Below are 27,780 nucleotides of genomic sequence, written 5' to 3'. Positions count from 1 at the left end.
GTAGTGGATACCCCCTTTAAGGTAGGGCAGTGCATTGCCCACCAGGGGTTGGGACAATAATGGGTTCCTAAATGATAAAGGAGGCTCATTTAGGGTCTGTAGGAACCAGGGTGATGGCCATGATGATGGGGTATAGCTCATGTATTGGCTTTTACCCATGTGTTAAATGTGTTTGTCTCGGCCATCTTTTTCATTTTGTGGTACATTTTCCTGTTGAATGTGGTAAATTATGTTTTTACTTTTCTTTTTAGCTGCATCAACCTCCGGGGCATCATTCCAGACCCAACCCAAGGTGTGGGAAAGGGGAAGGGGAAAGCTAAAACTATGTGGACCCAGTGGAGGAATGTGGACCCAAGTGGGAGAAATGATGAATTGGGTTATAATGAGTGGAAGGGGATTAATATATATGGATGAAGGAGTTGGACCACGCAACCAAAATTGAGGTTTCCCATGTAATACTATACTTAAAGTCCAAGGTTAACATCCAAAAGAGGTCTAGGGGACTAGAGCACAGACCTAGTCCATTATTTCCACTGAATCCCCCCATTAATCCATGCCCAGAAGTGTTCATGATAAACAAACTACAATAATCAATTACTAGATGAGAAGGCATACCTTTAGGTTCAGGATGCCCACCTTCAAACATACGATCATGGTAGATGGGTGAGGGACCACATGGTTGGCTCAGGTGGTGGAGAAGTGGCACAACGAGCTAGTTGGTGGCTGCAAGGGGCTGCTGGCTACCCATTGAGGACCATCTTGGAGCTTTTTTTTTTTCTTTTTTTTTTTCTTCTTTTTTTTTTCCCGTTAGGGATGTCACCCACAAAATGGTGGGTAACGATGCTCCAAGTTCAACAATGGGGAGAGATCGGGGAAATCGTTAGATCATTCTCTCAACCAAAGGGGTGTAGGCCAACACCCAATTATATCCCACCCCATTCATAGGATGCTCCACCGATTCAACTAACAAAAGAAATGAAAGCCCCTGCAACTATACGAGGACTTCCTTAAGGAGTGTTGGGACAAGCAGGAATGTTGGAACATGTGGGTGGATGTATACACTTCGATCATGATTTTGCAGATTGAAACTAATTTCTAGAGCTTCAGGAGTATTTGATATTGAGGCTGACAATTGACCCAAAGATTATGACATTTGATCCACAACGATGGGCGTTAGGATTAGAAAACGTTGGAACCCTAAATTTGTTGGAGATTCTTCATTTTGATTACAGCAACAAAATCATTGCGGTAACCAGACTATAGCTTAATTGTGTGCATGGGGGCAAGTTATGGTTAGATAGGGCCATTGAAATTACTACATAACTAGTTCACAAGATTACGAGGTTACCTACGAAAGGTAAGGATCCCTTACCACTCTTTGAAAATAAGCCCAAGACCACATGAGAGAAATTGTTGAAGAAGTATGGTACAACAAGGGGAAAAGGGGGGTTTATGGTTGTAGAGATAAATGATCAAGGTGTATGATTTTCTATGCAAGTACTAGCTTTTAAGGTACTCAGGAAGTGTAGGAAAGATGAGGTGCCGACAAGAGTTATTGAGATAGCAACCCATTGTAAGGAGGGAGTGATAATGAATTAGGCCACATACCTATACAACCAATTCATTGCATACTGCAAAGTTGTGCAAGGGAAAAATATTGAGTTTCATTATGCATGGCTACTTATTCTAATTGCCCTCATCATGTGGGACCAAACACTACATTTTCAAACTTTGCAAGAAATAAGGCTCTCCATAGAGGTTGTGTGGTTCCAACATTTATGGGCCACCACAATTCCGAACCGAAAGATTCAAATTAATGTTACATTCTTTTTTTTTATGAAATGATTTATGATTCCATCAAGCGCACTTCACACCTTTCTAAGGAGGTATTTCAAAAACACCAGAGTTTTATTCAATTCAAGGTATATACACATAAATTGTATGTTCAAGCTAAGCAGGATTCAGATAAGGTATGGCGCATTTGTGAATTTCGACTCACTGATGAAGATGGGCAAGCTACAATAGTTGAGAGGGAGGATGATTGTATGAAGTAGTCTTTCCCAACTACTTCTTTTAAGCCTCGGGCATTTGGTATCTCTCTCAACGAAGTGGAAAATTCACCCCAAGTAAAGTAGTTACCACATCTTACTTTTCTTTTGTATCAGATGAATGTAGATTGCTTGCATTTTTTACATGATATTATTACCATCGAATTACGGTCGCACATTGTTACTACAATATCACAATTCTTACAAGAGTTGGGCACCAAAGAAGTTGGATGACATTAGAGCATAGTTAGGGGAAGAGAATCATAAAGCTATAGATAGGGAAATGGAATTAAAGGCAGTTGTTGAGGTTGTGTACAAACAAGTTGTATCTAACTCCGTTGAGGAGGGAACCCAAGGAAAAGCCAAGTTGCAAAGATCGGGGAAGTAGCACATGCATTAAAGGTTGAAGTGGAAGAACTATGAACACAACAGAGGCTGTCTACTACCCTTGAAGAGAATTAACGCCACACAAAGGAGGAGAAGTTATAATCCCACTTTGCACACCTCAAACAACTTCAACTTGAATGCCAGCCCTTGTCAGATAAAGGAATGTCTATATGGACCAATATTTATCAAAATCGAGAATTAAAAGAGGTTGTTTGTCAGGTCTAGACTATAGATACAAAATTGAGGAGCTTATCGCAAGTATAGCCCATTCGTTGAATGAAGAGAAAAAAACTTTAATAGTGTGCAAGCAACAACTAGGAATATAGTGTCAGCAAAAGCAGGACGGTCAACAGAAGCTTGCACGGGAGGTCGGGGAGTTATAGCAGGAAGCGCTACGAGTTTCAGACTTAGCTACGTTTGTATACAAGGAAATCCAAGATGCTATTATTGAAATATAGTTGTTGATGATTGACGGTGGCCTCCCTCTCTAGGTATCTAATGAAAGTATAGCCCACTACAACCACATTTTCTCTCAGGTGAAGGATTTGATCAGTGCTTGGAATCAGTTTGACAATGGGACTGTTGACGTCCCTTCCTATAATTTGAATAATGGATCCAACTGCGACATGTATACTCATAGATAGATGTATATTTATCATGGCAATGGCTTGTAGAAGGAATTAACATCCATTGCTAACATTCCTTGCTTTGTAAGGATGCCTTTATTTGTCAATGAGTATGCTGATGAATCAAGATTTCTCCTTACATGATAGAAATTCACACTATCAAATTTTGCTATTTGCAGACTTATCCTATGAAGAATGGGAGGTTGGATCTTCTCAGGGATCGCTTTTAGCCTGACCACTTGCTGAATTAAAATCAATGAATTTCCATAGACAAAGAGATGTTGAATTCCACTTTCTATTTCCAAATCAAGACCTAGCCATAGTGCTAAATATTCAGTGTGGTTGTTAGTTAGAGATCCTATCCCCCAAGCATATTGAATCTCCTCTTCTTCATTAGGGCAAAAAATAACTCTTGCAACTCCAACCTCCTAGCAAATTCCAACATTTTTTTAACCATGACATTAAAAACCAAATATCATGATTACAAAAAACATGAAAAACCACGTTGAAATGTAAAAGTGGTGATGCAACATCACCTCTATTTTTTTTCAAGGTTAAAATTCAAACATTTTTCAATCATGGCATTAAAGACCAAATATCATGACTACAAAAGACATGAAAAAAAGACGTTAAAATGCAAAGTGGTGATGCAACATCACCTTTTTTTAGGGTTAAAATTCAATCATTTTTTCAACCATGGCATTAGAAACTAAATAACATGAGTACGAACGCTAAAACTTAGTACTTAAAGTTTGTCTACTTTCTATTTTTTATATTTTTTTAATGCTCGGTTTTAAAGTGTTTTTCGAATTTGCCTAGCCTTTATTTTATTTTATTTTGGTTTTTGGGTGAAAATTAGCAATTAATTGATACTACAACCTTGACTATTGGTACCATCAAAAATGAAAAAACATACAATCTACTGTGAATCTAAAAATGACACTACATAATTTTTCTTTAATTATTAACTATTTATTTTTTAATAATTTACATTAAAAATTGTAAATTTTTTTTGTTAATCTAAAAAAAAATCAATGAGTGAATCAATCTAAAATAAATAAATAAAAATGAAATTCATTTTTTTTAAATATATTGAAAAATAACCACGTAGTTCAATATCACTTTGATAATGAATTGTTATGGAGAAGTTTCCTAAAAAGGTATGGGGAAAAGAGTTGGGTAGAAAGAAGAAATATTACATTGAGGAATTCAACCCTACGTGTGATTTACAACAAAAAGAGTTCATTGGAGCTAGCATTTCGTGGAGGGCAAAGGTTCTTATTACTCAATTAAGGACCAACTCACATCAACTTCCGTGTAAAACAAGACGGTGGAAAAGGCCTTTGCCTAAAGAAGCTTGGGAAGAAAGGATGTGCACATTTTGCACGTCTGGGGCTGTGGAATTGGAAAAGCATTTCATTTTGAAATGTGATGCATTCAAAGACATCAGAGCAAGTTATGAGAACATGTTAGCATCAATTTCTTGGCATTGTCTTTTTAGCGAGGAGATTGTTGGAAGGTTGGGTCAGCTCATCATCAATTTGAATCAGAAAAGGATTGAATTGCAAAGAGCCAAAAACAGGGAAATAATGGTCTCATAGACTATTTTTAGTGTCATGGACCTTAAAACATCATTTCATTTCATTTATGTTCCTTGAAATTCCAAGATCAAACCCCATTATGGGTCAACTAAAGATATTTAAAAAGAAGAAGGAAAAAACAATTTTTTTTAAAGAAGCCCACACCACTTTTGATTGATGGTGAATGAGTGTTCTATGAAGAGATTAAGTATTGAAAAGTCACTGGTTCAATTCTCCGTAAGATATATATATATATATATATATATATATATATATATATATATATATATATTTATTATTTTTTAAATAAAAATAAAAACAAAAAATATAGGATATTTTTTTTTAAATAAAACAAAAACAAAAAATATAGGATATAAAATAAAACAAATAATTAAAAATATATAATATAAATAAACAATGTTGTTGCTTAGTATTTGCTTTTTATGCAAAGAGTGATAATAGAAGTTATTCTAAGTAAGATAAAAAAAATATTACTATGTAAACAATTGTTTATATTCATAGTTATTTTTTAACATATTTAACATATTTTTTTTAGGTAGAGCACTATGTTGAATAGCAAAGTTACTTCTATACATGTTATGCTAAATGGAATGAGAAACAAATCAACTTTTATATTGATCCTATGCATAACACTATCCTTAATGATTATGGTAATGTTAATAAATGAATTTAGATTAATGAGTAAGAACCTATTGTCTAGCATTAATATTTAATATTGTTTAAGAATCTATACTTTATATATATTTTTTAAGCTTTATTACAAATGTGTTTCTCACAATGAAGTCAGCTCGCCTACTGTTTTATTAGCCAAATATAAAGTACTTATACAACTTTTAGAAGTTAGTTCGCCCACTGTTTTATTAGCCAAATATAAAGTACTTATACAACTTTTAGACAAAAAAAAAAAAAAATTATTAATTAAAAATGCTAAATCAAATTAGATCCTGTTCTTTAATTTTAAAAAGTTATCATTAATGATATAAATAATATGTAATTAAAATTAATTTATGTATTAAAAAATAAAATGATATAAATAATAAAAATAATTCAACAAACCATTTAAACAACCAGAAATGTTCAACCCAACCAATTAAATAAATTTAAGTGGATGAGTTAACTGATACCTTTCCTTTAAAAATTAATAATAGAAATGTTCAACCCAACCAATTAAATAAATTTAAGTGGATGAGTTAACTGATACCTTTCCTTTAAAAATTAATAATAAAAATAAAACACAGATAGGAAGGTAGAAAATGGATAAATAAAGATGTATGTACGTTGAAAAATTACATTGAAGCCCCGCACTACTTGGTCGAGGAATTCCTATGTTGGCGCATATCGTGGAGGTCGTTTATGAATAATTTAAGCTCTTCATAAAAATAACTAAGGTAGACAACATGTTGATTCATGAGCATGTGTGTTCTTCTATATTAGGTGGAACATTTAATGCTTTAACATTATCTTTATGGTGCAGATTAAATATATAGATGGAAAATAAAATAATATAATATAAATTATGAATTAATTAAGTTATGGTACAAATTATTAACATAAATGTTAAACTATGTGATTAATAAAAGATATATGTTTAATTTTCTTAATTGTTAAATTTGGAAAAAAAAAAAAATTAATTAATTAATTTATTTATTTATTTATTATTATAAATACATTTAATAAAATTACAAATATAAATAATATGTTGTGATTGTGACGGAGGTTATGTATGTATAGAATAATTTGATTGGATTTGTGAAGTTTAAGAGATTTTGAAATTTATTTTTATGGGATGTAGTTTGATTATTATATATTTTGGTTATTTTTTGGAATTTCATAATATATTTTAAGGTAAAATTGTGATTTTTAAATTTTTTAATGTATTTTGAATATATAAATGGATTTAGTATATTTACTTGTGTAAATTATATAATTTAAATTTGTGATTCCAAGAAATTCTTGCTAAAATTTAAACTAAAATTGATCAAAAACATGGTTATAGAAAAGTCAAAATGTAGAAAAATTAAACTAGAAATTAGTGAGGGGGGCGAGCATCTTATTAATGTGATTGTGACAAAGGACGAAGTTTGTTACGCAGAAGGAGCTGGGGAGTTACGCAGAAGGGAGTTACGACAATAACTGCCACCGAAAAGAACATAGCATCTTATTACTGAAAACATAGATATATTAAACATAAGGGTTGTTGAAATGTACTATCCATCATTAAACACAAGGGTTGTTGAAATGTACTATCCATCTCCATATCTTTAGGCTTCGGCTTTATTCACATTAATTGCTACCAAATAATAGACATATGTGTATTTGATCATGATTATTAATCATTGGTAATAGTCAATTGATTTATCATCTTAGTGGAATTTTCATGGAACGTTAATCTAAAATCATTTTGGAAGTTGTAGGAAAAAGATGGGAGAGCTTTATCATCTATTCAAGAATATCAAGAAAAATGGAAAATAGAAATTTCAAAGAAGATAGAGATGATTGCTTTAATATCTATTTTGAAATTTCGAGGAAGATAAAGAAGCTTGCCTCAATTATTGTGGTAGTATTTGTCATTTATCCATAAATTAAAAAAGAATAAGTAGAAAACGGAAAAATAAACAAAATAGAAAATTTGAAGGGATTAATATATTATTTTTCTATAAATTTTAAGTAAAATAAGCTTAATTGATTTCTATCATCTAACAATTTTAAGCACAAAATAATTTGTTTTTTATATATAAAATTTGAAAAAAAAAATTATCATTTATTTTAAAAAAATTAAAAATCAAAACATCAAAAAATATTTTGTTAAATACTTATTAAACTGATATCTATTAATTATATAATAAATTATTAAAATTATTGAACTTAAATATTCAAACTTAATATATTTATAATAAACCAAATATAAAAAAAAAATTATATTTAATTCCATTTAAAGTTAAATATTTAAATATATTTTTTAATTACCATTTTTATAAAGCATATGTTAGCAACTTAAAAAAACAAAGTACAAAGCTCATGTGAGTGAGCATGTACTTTGTTAGTGCATTCATTGTTGGATGCATTAATGAAGTGGATTAACTCCTTAATGAATTATCATTGTGAAATGCTAGGATATTGTAATTTGGTGGGGAGTTGTCTTTAGTGTGATTTTCTAGAAGTTTTTATGGTAGATTTTTCCAGTGTAATTTTTTTAAAATCCGATAGAAATTTATTGAAATCACAAGTTTGATGGGTAAACCTGCACAATAGAAGTGCCCTAGGGGTTTTTCAAGGTGCTGAATATATACAGTAAAAAAACTAGTTTAAATAACACAAATCAAGCTTTCACCACAATTTTTTCCGTCGGATTCTGGCTCTGGAAACTCCAAAAAGTCGCACTAAAGACAATTCCATCTGGTGGTGGTATTGTCGAGACTGACGGGTCAGAGTATGATTGTACTGCTAAGACTATTTTGGTACAATAAATCAAATGATATTTTAACGTCTACGAGATTAAGAATAGTTTATAGGACTATTAGTTCTTTGTTTTTCACTTTTTGCAATTCAATCCTTTTCTTATTCAAATTGATGATGAACTGACCCAATCTTCCAACAATCCTCTCACTGAAAAGACAATGCCAAGAAATCGATGCTAACATATTACCATAACTTTCTCATGTCTTTGAATGCATCACATTCCAAAATGATTATTATTTTTTATTTTTATTTTTTTCTATTTTTTTCGATTCCACTACCCCAGACGTGCAAAATGTACACACTCGTTCTTCCCAAGCTTCTTTAGGCATTTTCCATCGTCCTTTTTCACATCGAAGTTGATGTGAGTTGGTTCTTAATTGAGTAATAAGAATCTTTTCCCTCCACGAAATGTTAGCTCCAATGAACTCTTTTTGTTGTAGATCACATGCATGTTTGAATTCCTCAATGTAGTACTTCTTCTTTCTACCCAACTCTTTTCCCCATACCCGTTTACGAAACTTCTCCATAACAAATTTTTTTAGCTCCTTGCTATTTGTGGGATAGGCATTGAGGTAGATATCCATTTTTGCATACATCTTTTCTTTCTTTCACTCATGCCTTCATTGAAGATAACATTAGGCCATCTAACTACTCCCATTTGCTCAATTCTTTTTAGATATCTTATGAGCCGCACCATAGCAATTGCTTAGATGGGAGTTACTCATGTTTCACTCAACATTATCTCATAAGGTACTGAACTTTTTATTTTGAACTTGCTCATGATCAAGCGTTTTTGGATTTTCTCGATGGTGTTGTTAGCACACAATTCACACCCATATAGCATCACTGGACAAACTAGGAGTCCAAAAAGTGCTTTAGTCATTTTCCAATCCCATAACTCCGCCTCTCTACATCTGTTTTGAAGAGCATATAATGCTTTCCACCCTCCTAAAATTCTCTTCTTTCCACAATCCTCCCAATTAAGTTTGTTTTTTAAATCAATCCCGAGGTACTTGTACTCATTTACTTCTTTAGGAATGTTGCCTTCAAAGAAGGAGGTATGTTGGCTTTGCTTCCTTTTATTAGAGAAAATCATTATTTTGGTCTTGCTAGTATTGACTTGCATCCCCACTGCTCTACAAAAATTCCACATCCTGAGAATGATCGAGTAACTATTGTCTGCTACTGATTAGCCTTTGTTGTTCCACCGCTTTGGAAATGGTTACCACTACACCGCCTTGGACTATAAACACATAGATGGCTACCACTGTTTCAACATATTCACCACCGACCTTACCATTTGCTTTACCTTTCTCTTTTTCCACATGAAACTCAAATATTTATTCAATCTGAAGTTTTAATGTTGGCAGACAGAATAATTGTTATAACATTAAAATTTGAGAATCCCAGGAACTCTTTTCTACTTGTGCTTGATTTTCTTTCAACCAACTTCGTTACATGCAGATGTTTCAAACTTCTTTGTCCACATGATTAATAAACCACTTGTAAATTTGTAAGTGGAGTCAGAGTCACCATAAGACGTCTATGATGATGATTGTTTAATTTCATACCTACCATAAAAAAATGAACTAAATTCATCTATTTGGGTTTCATTCATACTGGCTCATAACGCTTCTCAGGTTTCCACTCTTGCCACATCTTGAGAATGACCGAGTAACTATTGCCTACTGCAGATTAGCCTTTGTGTGCTCCACCGCTTTGGAAATGTTTACCACTACACCACCTTGTTCTATAAAAGCGTAGATGGTTACCACCGCCTTAACACATTTGATTTACCTTTTAATTTTTCCAAATGAAATGTTATCCAAAGTTTCAATGTTTAATAAATTGACCAATTTTGACTCTTGACCACTTTTGACTCTTATAACAACGTTTCTCAAAGTCTTGTACACGCTGGAAATGATTTTCTAGCACTTCTGTAGGCACTAGAAAATGATTTTCCAGCGCCTACAGGAAGCGTTGGAAAATCATTTTTCAATGCCTCCTGTATATGAAGCTACATATTTTTCTTTACTCATCTGATGTGAAGTGACAAATTTGGGTCTTGTTGGAATCCCTTATCTCATATTTCACATTGAAATAATCAATTTCCATGAGGGCCTTTCGTGAGAGTGATATCACTTCCACATCTGGGTCAGGAACGCCAAGGAGATTTCTCTTCTATATCATTATGTCATGTTGTTGCTACATAGAGGAATTATTGAATGATGTTGAGGACTACTAGACTGCTCCTCTATCTCCACCCATGGAATTGATGTAAGAAATAATGACACCCTTACTACAAGCAGTAGAAGTAACATTTGATTCATAATTCTCTTATTAGATTAGTAGGCATATATTCTGTAGGACCATTTAGGTGATGTTAAAATGCTCACATGATGACCTATATCAAGTATGCTAGAATAATCGATCTAATGCACCATACTCTTCTTATTATTTGGAATTCGAAGACAATGTTAATTATCATCACCGAGTTGAGAAAAAAAAGTCCCATGCATGACATGTCATTGATACAAGAGTGTTCAAATAGGTTGTATGAATAGGTGATGAGACTCCTAGATGCAATGGTGTGGATGCATTAAATAATAAAGATTTCTAGAAAAGGGAAATATCATGGATTTATAAAATACCAACCTATGATACCACTAATGAGCAAAGGGAATAAATCCATCATTGAATGATTGTCATTAGCTCATATCATGCATATATAAACTACAATTTGGGCTAGGTCCACCACTAAAGTGGTGACCTTTGGTTTAATCTTCCAAGAGATATTTATGACTCTTCCTATTCACCTATGACTCTTCATATGTTTTGTAACCTAATACTACAAAAATATTTACGTTATACCTCAACCCATAAAGATTAGGTTTCTAATACTAAGAAGAAAAGAACAATGCATTGTTGTCATCTTCTAGTTATATTTTACTATATTGAGTTTTTTAGAGTACATGTAGTGTTCATTATGTAGTTGTTGTAGCATGTTTTAGCTTCTTTTATTTTCATTCTCATCTTATTTCAATTTTATAAATACTATGTTAGTAATATTAAAGTTTAATTTTTTAAAAATTTGCACAATAATTATTTTGAAATACTACAAAATGTTCCAATCAAATATCAATGCCAATTTAGAGAGAAAATGCATGTAATGTGGTCTTTTCATTCTTTTAACCATATTATTTGCATGGAAACCCTATATGTGGTTTTCTTTATTTGTGTTGTGATGTTTCTATATAAGCTTTCAATCACTAGTTTCATTAACTTTTTGAGATATATTTTGCTTAGATGTTTTATTAAGTACCTTGGTGGAGAATCCTCTGAGTAATTCTTATGGATCCCCAACACATATTGTCATAGTTATAACAGAAACCTATTTTATTGTATATATGACTTTTATCAATTATTTATATGTAGTTACTCATCTGATGTGAACCTATAGATTTTCCAGTGTTCCTGTAGGAGCTGGAAAATGATTTTCCAATGCTTCCTGTAGGCACTGGAAAAACATTTGGTTAAAGGGAGGGTAATTTGCTTGACTAAAAGAAGGATAATTATTCCAACGATTAGAAGATGTAAATGGCATATTAGGATTCATACCTTGTCCTCGCGGTTGCCATTTCCTTCTCTGTGTCAATAGATAGACAGCTTCAGCTTCTTCATCGGTTGGTTGTAATGCTGCTTTGATTCCTGGTAAAGAAGGGCATTGTTGTGTTTCATGATCCTTATCACAAAGGGTGCAGATTGGCATTTTGTCCAATGGGAATTCCCTCAGTGGGTGCTTTTCTCTGCATTTGGGACAAAAGATGGATAGAGCCACTTCTGCTTTGGCTTGTTTCTTTTTAATCTGCAAGGTGTCAATTTGTGAAGGCAAAGAACTTAACATTTCAGTTTTAAAATCCTCAAGTAAATTACCTATTTCGGCTCTTGTTGCTCCTCCACCGGCTGATTTTTGGACTCTTGAAAATGTGGTATCCCTGCTGTTTGATCTATTACTTGCAACTCCTCTTGAACATCTTTTACAGAGGTTAACAATTTCATCATATGATTCTTTAGATATGTCCCCTTTACCAAGCATATTTAGCATATCTAGACAGTCATCCCTTACTCCTTTTAATAATATTGTTTTAAGAATATCTTCACTTACATCGGGGTGACTGGATATTTGTAGATTATACTGTAGCCTTTCCACAAAGTCCTCCAAATGTTCATCCTCTTTCTGTATCATCTTGAGTAGTTCCTCTCTTTTTTCTCTTTTTCGGCAATAATCTTGATATTTGTGCAGAAATTTCTGTTTCATCCGATCCCATGTTGTGATTACATGACCTCCAAGACTCATGAACCATCTTAATGCATTCCTTTTAATGTTGTTGGAAATAGCTTTAGTTTTTTAGCATTGGTAATGTAATCATAACTTCTGCATAATATATCAAACTCGAAAAGGAATTCATTAGGATCTTCAGAAGATAAACCATGAAAGTTAGGTAAAGCTGAAAGTGGAATATTCTTCATAGGAGCTACTCCTCTAGGAAGATCACCAATAGGAAATCCTAAGGTAGAAAAAGAGTTTTCATCGTTTACCTCTCCTTCAGGACCTACCTGTTCTTCATGGTGCAGTTCTTCATTATACCCATCCATGGTTTCTTCTGTTTGTTCCCCTACTGCACTTGCTCGATCCTCAATGTTTCTTGCTGGTTTCTCAACTGTTTCAGGGCTCCAAATCTCTTCCTCCATTTCAAAGTTCGCTTGAAAGGAAGGTTGAGGCTTTGGTTTTCGAGAGCTTGGTCGCTGAGGAACAGAAAATTCAGATTTTGATATAATCTCGTCGATAAAAGTCTTTCTTCCTCCTCCCCTTCCTCTACCCCTGCCACCTGTAGGGTTAGTTTTCTTGGGGGCTCCGCGTCCTCTCATGCAATCTGTACATCTGAAAGAAAAACATAAATGCTTTTGAAATCTATAATTGCCTTCCTCGGCAACGGCGCCAAAATGTTGGTCACTATAATTGCTTATTTAATTAAACAATCAAGTGCTACATAAATTGTCAACCCAGGGAAGTCTGTTTATTTCAAAGGCAATCACACACTGTATATGCTCAATCTCAAAAGCAATCCAAAGTTGTAGTAAAAGTTACACTAATCACACCTTGCCTTGAACAGACTGAAGCTCTACTTTGATATATAGTAAAAGCAATCTTTCTATTGCAGAATTCAAGATTCAAAGGAAAACAATTATCAGAAGAATCATGGATTATATTAAGAAACAACAACCTAAGAAAAAGGAACCTTTCAACAATCTGCAAAAGAAAAGACTAACCATGTTGTAATAGAGAACATAACCCTATTCCCCAAAGTAGGCATCTTTAGCACCTGTCTCTGACTATCACAATTTCATAAACTCATTCGGCAAATAGAATTACCAATAAAACTGAACAACAATTACCTAGGAATGAATTGTATGAAAACGATGCAACAATCATTTGAAACAAAGTTTTAGCAACAAATAACAGAGTTCTAACAAGGCATGAATAAAAACAATAATTAACACACTACAGAAATTAATGGGTGAATCTTGTGAGGAAGGTGGGCCCTCTCCTTCTCACAAGATTCCCCAGAAACGAATGTGAACTAAGAAGAAGTTCTCAAAGTGATCTATTCATCTGTCAAATGAACATGTTACAATAAAAATAAACACGCTCCTTCTCTGTAATTCCCTTCTAGCTAAGCCTTCCGTATTCTGTTGTCCCCCCCTAATGCTAATTTCTCTTCTATTTAAAGAGGAGAAATCCTCTTAATACAATGATTACATGTGTACATACAAATCCTATTCTTAGTCTGATCTAATCTTCTATGCTAGAATAGGATATTCTGATCTTCCATAACAAAATGTTGTTACAGTGGTTGTAATGGTGTTGGCTTACAGCTATTGCGGCTAGTGTAACAGCTCTAATTATCCTTTCTTGTTACTACTGTATATGAAATATTGTTTCAGCATCGTAAATCACAGACTGTTTCAGCATCACAGATCACAGGTTGTTTCAGCATCACAGATCACGGATTGTTTCAGCATCGGGATTTGCATATTGTTTACTGTTTCAGCAACGTGGTCTTCAAGCAGCAACAATATATTAACTTCAGTCTTCAAACTATTTTAGCAACTATATATTTCAGATTAGTGGCTAAGTACGAAAGTAATGTAAATTTACATGTAAAACAAGTTTAAAATATAGCAAAGAGAAGAAACATTATATACCTTTGGAAAATAGATTAATGTGATAATGTAGGCTTAAACATGAGTGGGAAAAGGATGTAATGATAGCAAAAAGTATGAGCAAAAGGTACATTATAGGGTCCTAACACCATGTTCTGCAAACGCAAGAGAAGAAAAACTTGAATAAGTGCTCTAGACATCCATCTCTAGTTTCATGTCCACTACACTCACTTATACGTCACAATTCAAACAACTTGAAGTGGAGATCACATATGGAAAGGGTAGTTGGTTCTTCTACTAGCTTGACCACCATTGGGAAAAGAAAGAATTTCACATCTAACCCCTCTCCCAAAGGACTTCCAATGGATGTGATGAGGATTCTGCACTTGGTCGATTGGCGCAGGGAGCTAACAATGCACTGAAGGGGAAATTTTTGAGATCAGGAAAGTATTTCATTTCCAACTGTTGCAGGTTTAAGAAGCATGTAGTGTTGGGGGCCACTTCGCGATGGACGACACACACACACATATACATAATAAATGTTAGTATACATTTATTATATATATGGACACATAATAAATGTTATTTTGATGTTCTTGTGTAGTGGATCTTGACACGACTAATGATGTGAATGGTTGGTTAGCTAGGGTGGTTGGGGGAAATAAAGTTCGTTATGTAGGTAGGTTGGCTCATAAATCATTGAAAGACAACAGGAGAAATTGTAGTCTGAGGAATTTTTTGAACTAGTTTGTGATAGGATGGCTCAAAGGATAGGTCATGCACTTTGGTAGGCATGTTTATTGTAGGCGTTATGGTGAGAAATCTGATCGTCCCAACCTCAGGATATCGTTCCAAGGCTACATCATTGATAAAAAGAGAACAAGGAGGGAGGAACCTTGGTTATGACGATCGTTAAAGACTTGAGTCACAAAATTGGTGGCAGGAGCAGGGAGCATGAATGAGTCTACAAAGTCCTTGCAAGAACTCTATGGCGTGTGAGTTAAGTTTATGGGAAAGGTTGTGGGAACATCATATATGTGCAGGCCTCAGACCAAGAATTCGTCTGTCTCATTATAGTTGGAAGAAAGGTCTGAGGTGCTTGTTACCACTCAAACTAGCAGGGGTCCTAGAGGGGCACTTGCTAGGTTAAGAGAAACAATGAAGCTAAAGCGCACTGTCACCATAGCTAAAGCTTCCTACTCTTTACGAAATTTCACCGATGGGAGGAGATCTGATATATAGATAATCACTTATGAAGGGTAGATCAACTAATATGGACGTGAGGTGATCTCGAGGACCCTTTCCTAGGGTAGACTCAAGAATGGGAATGATTGCTTCTTAAGCAAGGTACAAATATTTCTAGGAAAAGGGGATGAGGATTTAAGGGCTAGGTTTAAGGAGTGTGAATCTCAAAAGAGCTTCCCAATCCCTAAAATCCTTACGGGACTTGGTTTCCCAAGTGGTTTTTGAAGAATTAATTTTGATGAGGTATGGGACTACATGGGACAAAGTGGACCTAGGCTAGGTCAAGAGGAGGGATTTTAGCAACCAATGATGAACTTGACCTAAACAAGGAGGAGAAGGGGATCAAAGAAATTATTTTCACTTAAAGGTGAAAAATGATCCCTATGAGGAACTAGCTTAGGGAAACTTAGGAAAAAAATCAATCTCGAGGCTAGGGGTTGGTATATCTCACAACCCCAAGATTTGAATTCCCTAAAATTTGGAGGAGTCTTAAGAGACACACCAGCGCAGTAGAGGCCAAGAGATTGGAGTTTTTCTATTGGTGGTTTGTCGGGAAAGTGATGCCCTAGGATCCCTATGTGGCTGGACCTAGAATAAAGAAGGAGAGGTGAAGAAAAATGTTTCTCTAAGTGATCACCTTATGGTAGACCAGTGCCTAATCCTTTGGGGATATTGGAGTCAAGGAGAATATGAAGATTGACTTCGTTTCTAGGTCAAGGAGGCCTTAAGATCAACTTCTCTTGTCACTAAGGAAAAGGAGAGCGACCTTAAATGCTTTTATACTTCCTTTTGCAAGGTGAAGTTGCTTATCAAGATAAATTCAACCATGGAATTATCCCTAGGATAATTCGTTCAACATACATGGCCCATACATAGAGATATGCTATTAAGAAACATAATTCCCCAATTTCACAGTAAATGCATGCAACAACTAGCCCTAGTATAGTGAAAATCTCATTATCAATGCATGTGACAAAGTAAAAGAATAATAATATTAAATTTTCACTTACATGTAAGAGAATATATCCAACCACCAATAGACTTGCCAATCCTGAAGCTCCAAGATAAGAAAATACAATCCATACATCAAAATTCATCCATGCTCCAAAATTTCGTCCACCAAGAAGGAATAGCAAAAATCTCAAGAGAGATATAAGTCCAAACCAAGTGATGATGAGAAATGAACTCTCATCATTTGTATTTATACACCTATAAGGAGTTCGATTTAGCTATTTGAGCCTACATTAACCCATAAAATAAAAATAATGTGCAAATAACTAACTTTTGGTGATAAACCCACCAAACTGGCTCATAAACAGAATAACAAGCCTCTCAAGAGGTCGAATGATCAATAATGCATGTCGTTGGGCTCTCTAATAAGCCTAATGAAGTCCATAAGTGCCATAATGATGAATAGGACTTGCAAAAGTAATCGACAAGGGGTTAGCCCCTTGTTCTCCACATAATAAACATGTGGTTTTCCTAATGGCTATGAGGGCACACAAGTGACCTCAAGGGTCTCCAAGTAAGTCGAAGATGCCCGTATACCATCCGTAAGGGCTCAGATGATGGTGTAAGTGATGCCACATCAACATACAATTCTTGGGTCATCTGTTAAGTGTTGGGTTGTGTTATATTCTTTCCACGTAGTTACTAGGGGGTTTGAAGGGCACCCGTAACCCCACTTTATGGGGTCTGGGGCAGCGCCTCGGAAAATTTTGGTTTTGGACCCTATGTTAGGTTGGGCGGACCCACCTATGGTTTTGTGCATAATTTTCGCACATGTTTTTTGGACGCGATGGTTTTCGGTCCATGGTATTGGATGCTTTGGCATGTATAAATATGTATTGTAACATTGAAAGGAACATAATGAAAAATCAAGTTGGTAGTCTCGGTTTTGGGATCCAGGGGAAAATCTTTGTGTATATGTGTTTTATGTGTTATGCTCTCGCATTTTTTATTTTCTATGTTTTAGAATTCGTATGCAGGTAATTTCTGTACGGGGTTAAAACCTACATTTGGTATCAGAGCAGTTTTGGCTTCAAGGGGACGCCTTTATTGCTGAAGGGTTTCGCATAGGCCTGTGGTAGACCCTGTTCAGTGGGAGATCTGCAAGATCGATTCTGGTGGTGAGAGAAGATGGCGAGCAGTGGAAAGATAGAGATCGAGAAATTTAATGGTCAAAGTTTTGAGTTGTGGAAACTCAAGATGGAGGATCTGTTGATGGATAAAAACTAGTGGATCGCGGTAGATCTGGGTACTAAACCAACGGGAATGTCCGATGAAGAATGGAACAAGTTGGATCGGAAGGCAAAGAGCACAATATGATTGTGTGTCTCAGATTCAGTATTGTTGAATGTATCAGGGGAAGCTACGGCAAAGGCTTTGTGGGACAAGTTAGGGCTATGTACCAATCTAAGTCTCTGGTGAATAAATTGTTCCTGCGGAAAAAGTTGTATAACCTGAGGATGAAAGATGGAGACTCGGTGACAGAGCATCTGAATGCATTTAATACTGTGGTAAGTCAGTTAGCATCTGTTGATATTAAAATTTCAGATGAAGATAAGTGCATTAGTTTGTTGTGTTCTCTACCAGATTCGTGGGATAGTCTAGTTATTGCAATAGGTAGCAATGCAACTGCCTTACATTTTGATGAAATAGTTTCATCCTTGCTGACAGAGGAGATGAGATGGAAAAATATGGAGAGCCAAAATGGTGATGCCTTGTCTGTACGAGGGCGGACCCAGAACAGAAACAAAATAAGTCATCAAGTGAGAGATTTAAATCTAAAGGGTGATCTAAAACTCTAGGAAAACCTGTAAAGGTGGTGTGCTGGAAATGTGGAAAGGAAGGGCACTACAAAAGGGACTGTAAATCTAAAGCTCCTGACAAAGGAAAGGGATCTGATGAGGCTCCTTCTGCAGAGGCGAAAACCACTTCAGATGAAGGTGGGGATGTGTACTTGGCTTCTTCAAGTACACATGTAGATCATGAGGCATGGTTGATTGACTCAGGTGCATCCTTTCACTTCACTCCCCATAGAGAGTGGTTCTGCGAGTATGAGAAATATGATGGTGGTGATGTCTTCTTGGGGGATGACAAGAAGTCTAGAATCGGTGGTCGCGGAAAAGTAAAGTTGAAGTTGCAAGGTGGAAGAGTTAGAATGCTTCCAGGTGTTCTACATATTCCTGCATTAGCCAGAAATCTGATTTCTGTTAGCAAGCTAATTGATGTAGGTGTAAAAACAGTGTTCGAGAAGGATACCTGCAAGATGGTTCAGGGAGCACTGGTATTGATGCGGGGAGTTCATATTGGAACTCTGTACAAGCTGCAAGGTAGCACTGTTATTGATGGGTGCAATAGTTATGTGGTTCCTGAAAGTGGAGCAGAAAATCTAGTGGTCTCTGGAGAGAAGACCATGCTATGGCCTCAAAGGCTTGGACATATTAGAGAAAAGGGCCTTCGGATACTTCATGGTAAAGGTATGGTAGAAGGTATGAGTAATAGCTCTATGGATTTTGATTTCTGTGAAAATTGTGTATATGGGAAGCAGAATCGGGTGAGTTTCCCCTCCAGTAGTAAGAGGGCGAAACAGATATTAGAACTTGTGCACAGTGATGTGTTTGGACCTGTGAAGGTTCCATCACTAGGTAAGTCTGTGTACTATGTATCATTTATAGATGACTTCTCAAGGAATACATGGATATATTTCCTTAAGAATAAATTTGAAGTCTTTGACAGGTTTAAAGAATTTAAGGCTCTGGTGGAAAACCAGACAAAGAAGAAGATAAAGGTGCTGAGGACAGATAACGGTGGAGAGTTTTGCAGTAAGGAATTTGAAGAATTCTGTAAGAAGTGTGGTATAGCACAACAGAAGACTACTCCATATACACCTCAGCAAAATGGAGTTTCAGAAAGAATGAATAAGACGTTGATGGAAAGGGCAAGAAGCATGCTCAGTGGTGCCGGGTTAGGACAGGAATTCTGGGCAGAGGCAGTGGATATTGCATGTTACCTGGTCAACAGGTCACCTTCATCAACGTTGGAGGATAAGACTCCTCAAGAGGTATGGACTGGTAAAAAACTCTCTCTTTCACATATGAGGGTATTTGGATGTGATGCATATGTACATGTTCCAAAGGAGAAACGAACCAAGTTGGATAGTAAATCTGAAAAGTGCATCTTTATTGGGTATAAGGATGGTTTAAAGGATTATAAGATTTGGAACCCAGTAACAAGGAAGGTTGTGTACAGCCGAGATGTGGTGTTTAGAGAGGTGAAAGATGTTATTAAACATAAAGTCCAACCAAAGGAACCTGAGAAGATAGAGTTTGAGCTAAAGGAGGAAGAATCAGACTCTACAATAGCAGAGGAATCAGAATATGAAGAGCCACAAACTCCCACTGTGAGAAGATTAGTGCGAGAAAGAAGGCAGCCAGAAAGGTATAGTCCATCTGCTTTCTGTTCAAATTTTGCTTTGTCTATTACTGATGATGATCCTAGAACTGTGAAGGAAGCAGTGGATTTATGGGATGGAAAACTATGGAAAGAGGCCATGGTTGATGAAATGGCATCTTTGCACAAAAATGAAGCTTGGGATCTGGTGGAGTTGCCGGCTGGAAGGAAACCCATTGGCAGCAAATGGGTGTTCAAAAAGAAGACAAATGCAGAAGGAAAAGTGGAGAAAAACAAAGCTCGATTGGTAGCAAAAGGTTATTCCCAGGTGCCGGGAATTGATTTTGGTGATATTTTTTCTCCTGTTGCCAAGGTAACTTCTATTAGATTACTTTTATCTGTCGCTGCTGCTTTTGATTTTGAGGTAGAATAGATGGATGTGAAGACAACATTTCTTCACAGGGATCTGGAAGATGAAATCTACATGAAGCAACCTGAAGGCTTTGCGGTGAAGGGTAAGAAAGAACTGGTATGCAAGTTAAAGAAGTCTTTGTATGGGTTAAAATAGTCACCAATGATGTGGTATCAGAAATTTGATACATTTATACGGGGACTTGGCTTCACCAGAAGCAAAGCAGATCACTGTGTGTATTTTAAATTAATTGGTGACCGTGTTATTTATTTAGTCTTGTATGTGGATGATATGTTGCTAGTTGGAAATGACAAAGAAATTATCCAGGATTTGAAGACCCAATTGTCCTCCAAATTCGACATGAAAGATCTTGGTGCTACAAACTATATTTTGGGAATGGAAATTAAAAGAGATCAGGCAAAGAGGAAGCTCTGGTTAAACCAGAGGAAGTATGTCGAGACAATACTGTAAAGGTTTAATATGCAGGATAGTAAACCGGTGAAGGTTCCTATTCCTGTAGGTGTGAGGTTATCTGCTGAACAGTGTCCCAAGACACAAGAAGAGGTAGAGGACAGGTCCCGTGTTCCATATGCAAGTGCAGTCGGTAGCCTGATGTATGCAATGGCCTGTACTAAACCAGACATTGCACATGCAGTGGGAGTTTTGAGCAGGCTTATATCAAAACCAGGAAAGGAGCATTGGACAGTAGTGAAGCAGGTTTTTAGGTATTTGTGTGGCACTAGTGATTATGGTCTGTGCTACCAAGGAAGACCATGATTGGACAGTGTTAGATATTCATGGCTTTGTTGATGCAGACCGGGCTGGAGATCTGGATCAGAGAAGATCTACAAGTGGGTATGTGTTTAACCTATTTGGAGAGCAGTCAGTTGGATGAGTAAGAAACAATCTGTAGTGGCACTATCAACTACAGAGGCAGAATACATGGTAGCCACTCATGCAAGCAAGGAAGCAGTTTGGTTGCAGAGATTGTGTTCAAATATGGGGTTAGTACAGGAAGCTATAAGGATAGACTGTGACAGCCAAAGTGCAATTTTCTTGGCAAAGAACCCTGCATATCATTCAAAGACAAAGCACATTGATGTTCAGTATCACTTTGTGAGGGATATGATAGAAGACAAAAAGGTGTTGCTGGTAAAGGTGGACACTTTGAAGAATACTGCATATGCATTGACAAAATCTATGAGCTCTGAGAAGTTCTCTTGGTGTAGAGAGTCAATGGGCATTTCAGGGCTGGGAAAATGATTAAGCTCTCTTGTGCCCCCCTGTGGAAAGAAAACAACAAGTGGGAGAATGTTGGGTTGTGTTATATTCTTTCCACGTAGTTAATAGGGGGTTTGAAGGGCACCTGTAACCCCATTTTATGGGGTCCAGGGCAGTGCCCCAGAAAATTTTGGTTTTGGACCCTATGTTAGGTTGGGCGGACCCACCTATGGTTTTGTGCATGATTTCCGCCCATGTTTTTTGGACGCGATGGTTTTCGGTCCATGGTATTGGATGCGATGGTTTTCGGTCCATGGTATTGGACGCGATGGTTTTCGGTCCATGGTATTGGATGCTTCGGCATGTATAAATATGTATTGTAACATTGAAAGGAACATAATGAAAAATCAAGCTGGTAGTCCCGGTTTTGGGATCCTGGGGAAAATCTTTGTGTATATGTGTTTTATGTGTTATGCTCTCGCATTTTTTATTTTCTATGTTTTAGAATTCGTATGCAAGTAATTTCTGTACAGGGTTAAACCTACATCAAGTGCATGGTACAACTATGGGGCTTGCTAAGCAAAGGTGAACTAGGTGCATCTTCCTCGTCCACTAGGTGAATCTTGAGCAATCTATGAACATCTTTGGGGACCCATGGTGTGTTTTCTACTACTGTGGAGGCCCATGGTTCTCAAAGAACACCCTACATATGCCAATGTAGCCCTCTAGAGGGTTAAGACCTCGTATAGGGAGACCAAATCAAAGATGGAGACCACCTGCAATCCTGCATAAGATCCAATGTGTTCCCTAGCCTTCCAATACAACAAGTCATCAAGAAAATCGAGTAAAAGAGCTTACAAACCATGGACAACAAGTGGGGAATTCATAATGGCATGCCCTTCCATAATGGGCTTTGACATGTGTTAATGTTTCCAAGCTCCAAATGGGGTTAACCAAGTATCCTATTAGGTGGTTTATATTTCTAAAGGGGATAATGTGTCCAAGGTACATCCTTTAAAGGGTGGTGGCATGTTGTAAAGAGATGAATGGAGTAGGGGATGAAAGGGGCAGCCTTGGGTCACATGCTGGGGTACAAGGGTAGCTGATAAAAAGGGAAGCCCACACTTGGGTATATAATGTATAGGAGGAGAAATCATGGTACATGAGGTGCCCCAGAATTTATTTTTCCACCCTTCTTTATTTTCCTTTTGCCTTTTATGGTTTTTCAATAATTAATTGCTCGGGGCTCAAGGGGTAAGAGCATGATGTGTGAGATATAGTAGTGGATACCCCCTTTAAGGTAGGGCAGTGCATTGCCCACCAGGGGTTGGGACAATAATGGGTTCCTAAATGATAAAGGAGGATCATTTAGGGTCTATAGGAACCAGGGTGATGGCCATGATGATGGGGTTATAGCTCATGTATTGGCTTTTACCCATGTGTTAAATGTGTTTGTCTCGGCCATCTTTTTCATTTTGTGGTACATTTTCCTGTTGAATGTGGTAAATTATGTTTTTACTTCTCTTTTTAGCCGCATCAACCTCCGAGGCATCATTCCAGACCCGACCCAATGTGTGGGAAAGGGGAAGGGGAAAGCTAAAACTATGTGGACCCAGTGGAGGAATGTGGACCCAAGTGGGAGAAATGATGAATTGGGTTATAATGAGTGGAAGGGGAGTAATATATATGGATGAAGGAGTTGGACCACGCAACCAAAATTGAGGTTTCCCATGTAATACTATACTTAAAGTCCAAGGTTAACATCCAAAAGAGGTCTAGGGGACTAGAGCACAAACCTAGTCCATTATTTCCACTGAATCCCCCCATTAATCCATGCCCAGAAGTGTTCATCATAAACAAACTACAATAATCAATTACTAGATGACAAGGCATACCTTTAGGTTCAGGATGCCCACCTTAAAACATATGATCATGGTAGATGGGTGAGGGACCACATGGTTGGCTCAGGTGGTGGAGAAGTGGCACAACGAGCTAGTTGCTGGCTGCACGGGGCTGTTGGCTACCCATCGAGGACCATCTTGGAGAATTTTTTTATTTTTTTTTCCGTTAGGGATGTCACCCACAAAATGGTGGGTAACGATGCTCCAAGGTCAACAATGGGGAGATATCGGGGAAATCGTTAGATCATTGTCTCAACCAAAGGGGTGTAGGCCAACACCCAATTATATCCCACCCCATTCATAGGATGCTCCACCGATTCAACTAACAAAAGAAATGAAAGCCCCTGCAACTATACGAGGACTTCCTTAAGGAGTGTTGGGACAAGCAAGAATGTTGGAACATGTGGGTGGATGTATACACTTCGATCATGATTTTGCAGATCGAAACTAATTTCTAGAGCTTCAGGAGTATTTGATATTGAGGCTGACAATTGACCCAAAGGTTATGACATTTGATCCACAACGATGGGCGTTAGGATTAGAAAATGTTGGAACCCTAAATTTGTTGGAGATTCTTCATTTTGATTACAGCAACACAATCATTGCGGTAATTAGACTATAGCTTAATTGTGTGCATGGGGGCAGGTTATGGTTAGATAGGGCCATTGAAATTACTACATAACTAGTTCACAAGATTACGAGGTTACCTACGAAAGGCAAGGATCCGTTACCACTCTTTGAAAATAAGCCCAAGACCACATGAGAGAAATTGTTGAAGAAGTATGGTACAACAAGGGGAAAAAGGGGGTTTATGGTTGTAGAGATAAATGATCAAGGTGTATGATTTTCTATGCAAGTACTAGCTTTTAAGGTACTCAGGAAGTGTAGGAAAGACAAGGTGCCAATAAGAGTTATTGAGACAACAACCCATTGTAAGGAGGGAGTGATAATGAATTAGGCCACATACCTATACAACCAATTCATTGCAGACTGCAAAGTTGTGCAAGGGAAAAATATTGAGTTTCATTATGCATGGCTACTTATTCTAATTGCCCTCATCATGTGGCACCAAACACTACACTTTCAAACTTTGCAAGAAATAAGGCTCCCCATAGAGGTTGTGTGGTTCCAACATTTATGGGCCACCACAATTCCGAACCGAAAGATTCAAATTAATGTTACATTCTTTTTTTTTATGAAATGATTTATGATTCCATCAAGCGCACTTCACACCTTTCTAAGGAGGTATTTCAAAAACACCAGAGTTTTATTCAATTCAAGGTATATACACATAAATTGTATGTTCAAGCTAAGCAGGATTCAGATAAGGTATGGCGCATTTGTGAATTTCGACTCACTGATGAAGATGGGCAAGCTACAATAGTTGAGAGGGAGGATGATTGGATGAAGTAGCCTTTCCCAACTACTTCTTTTAAGCCTCGGGCATTTGATATCTCTCTCAACGAAGTGGAAAATTCACCCCAAGTAAAGTAGTTACCACATCTTACTTTTCTTTTGTATAAGATGAATATAGATTGCTTGCATTATTTACATGATATTATTACCACCGAATTACGGTCGCACATTTTTACTACAATATCACAATTCTTACAAGAGTTGGACACCAAAGAATTTGGATGACATTAGAGCATAGTTAGGGGAAGAGAATCATAAAGTTATAGATAGGGAAATGGAATTAAAGGCAGTTGTTGAGGTTGTGTACAAACAAGTTGTATCTAACTTCGTTGAGGAGGGAACCCAAGGAAAAAAGCCAAGTTGGAAAGATCGAGGAAGTAGCACATGCATTAAAGGTTGAAGTGGAAGAACTATGAACACAACAGAGGCTGTCTACTACCCTTGAAGAGAATTAACGCCACACAAAGGAGGAGAAGTTATAATCCCACTTTGCACACCTCAAACAACTTCAACTTGAATGCCAACCCTTGTCAGATAAAGGAATGTCTATATGGACCAATATTTATCAAAATCGAGAATTAAAAGAGGTTGTTTGTCAGGTCTAGACTATAGATACAAAATTGAGGAGCTTATCGCAAGTATAGCCCATTCGTTGAATGAAGAGAAAAAAACTTTAATAGTGTGCAAGCAACAACTAGGAATATAGTGTCAGCAAAAGCGGGACGGTCAACAGAAGCTTGCACGGGAGGTCGGGGAGTTATAGTAGGAAGCGCTACGAGTTTCAGACTTAGCTACGTTTGTATACAAGGAAATCCAAGATGCTATTATTGAAATATAGTTGTTGATGATTGACGGTGGCCTCCCTCTCTAGGTATCTAATGAAAGTATAGCCCACTACAACCACATTTTCTCTCAGGTGAAGGATTTGATCAGTGCTTGGAATCAGTTTGACAATGGGACTATTGACGTCCCTTCCTATAATTTGAATAATGGATCCAACTGCGACATGTATACTCATAGATAGATGTATATTTATCATGGCAATGGCTTGTAGAAGGAATTAACATCCATTGCTAACATTCCTTGCTTTGTAAGGATGCCTTTATTTGTTAATGAGTATGCTGATGAATCAAGATTTCTCCTTACATGATAGAAATTCACACTATCAAATTTTTCTATTTGCAGACTTATCCTATGAAGAATGGGAGGTTGGATCTTCTCAGGGATCGCTTTTAGCCTGACCACTTGCTGAATTAAAATCAATGAATTTCCATAGACAAAGAGATGTTGAATTCCCCTTTCTATTTCCAGATCAAGACCTAGCCATAGTGCTAAATATTCAGTGTGGTTGTTAGTTAGAGATCCTATCCCCCAAGCATATTGTATCTCCTCTTCTTCATTAGGGCAAAAAATAACTCTTGCAACTCCAACCTCCTAGCAAATTCCAACATTTTTTTTAACCATGACATTAAAAACCAAATATCATGATTACAAAAAACATGGAAAACCACGTTGAAATGTAAAAGTGGTGATGCAACATCACCTCTATTTTTTTTCAAGGTTAAAATTCAAACATTTTTCAATCATGGCATTAAAGACCAAATATCATGACTACAAAAGACATGAAAAAAGACGTTAAAATGCAAAGTGGTGATGCAACATCACCCTTTTTTTAGGGTTAAAATTCAATCATTTTTTCAACCATGGCATTAGAAACTAAATAACATGAGTACGAACGCTAAAACTTAGTACTTAAAGTTTGTCTACTTTCTATTTTTTATATTTTTTTAATGCTAGGTTTTAAAGTGTTTTTCAAATTTGCCTAGCCTTTATTTTATTTTATTTTGGTTTTTGGGTGAAAATTAGCAATTAATTGATACTACAACCTTGAATATTGGTACCATTAAAAATGAAAAAACATACAATCTACTGTGAATCTAAAAATGACACTACATAATTTTTCTTTAATTATTAACTATTTATTTTTTAATAATTTACATTAAAAAATTGTAAATATTTTTTTGTTAATCTAAAAAAAATCAAAAATCAATGAGCGAATCAATCTAAAATAAATAAATAAAAATGAAAATTCATTTTTTTAAATATATTGAAAAATAACGACGTAGTTCAATATCACTTTGATAATGAATTGTTATGGAGAAGTTTCGTAAAAAGGTATGGGGAAAAGAGTTGGGTAGAAAGAAGAAATATTACATTGAGGAATTCAACCCTACGTGTGATTTACAACAAAAAGAGTTCATTGGAGCTAGCATTTCGTGGAGGGCAAAGGTTCTTATTACTCAATTAAGGACCAACTCACATCAACTTCGGTGTAAAACAAGACGGTGGAAAAGGCCTAAAGAAGCTTGGGAAGAAAGGACGTGCACATTTTGCATGTCTGGGGCTGTGGAATTGGAAAAGCATTTCATTTTGAAATGTGATGCATTCAAAGACATCAGAGAAAGTTATGAGAACATGTTAGCATCAATTTCTTGGCATTGTCTGTTGGAAGGTTGGGTCAACTCATCATCAATTTGAATCAGAAAAGGATTGAATTGCAAAGAGCCAAAAACAGGGAAATAATGGTCTCATAGACTATTTTTAGTGTCGTGGACCTTAAAACATCATTTCATTTCATTTATGTTCCTTGAAATTCCAAGATCAAACCTCATTATGGGTCAACTAAAGATATTTAAAAAGAAGAAGGAAAAAACAATTTTTTTAAAGAAGCCCACACCACTTTTGATTGATGGTGAATGAGTGTTCCATGAAGAGATTAAGTATTGAAAAGTCACTGGTTCAATTCTCCCTAAGATATATATATATATATATATATATATATAT

Source organism: Pinus tabuliformis, chromosome 9, assembly GCF_031772625.1.
Source record: "Pinus tabuliformis cultivar Carrire ecotype Pingquan chromosome 9, CPIR1, whole genome shotgun sequence".
NCBI lineage: Eukaryota > Viridiplantae > Streptophyta > Pinopsida > Pinales > Pinaceae > Pinus > Pinus tabuliformis.
This window is presented reverse-complemented; position numbering follows the sequence as displayed.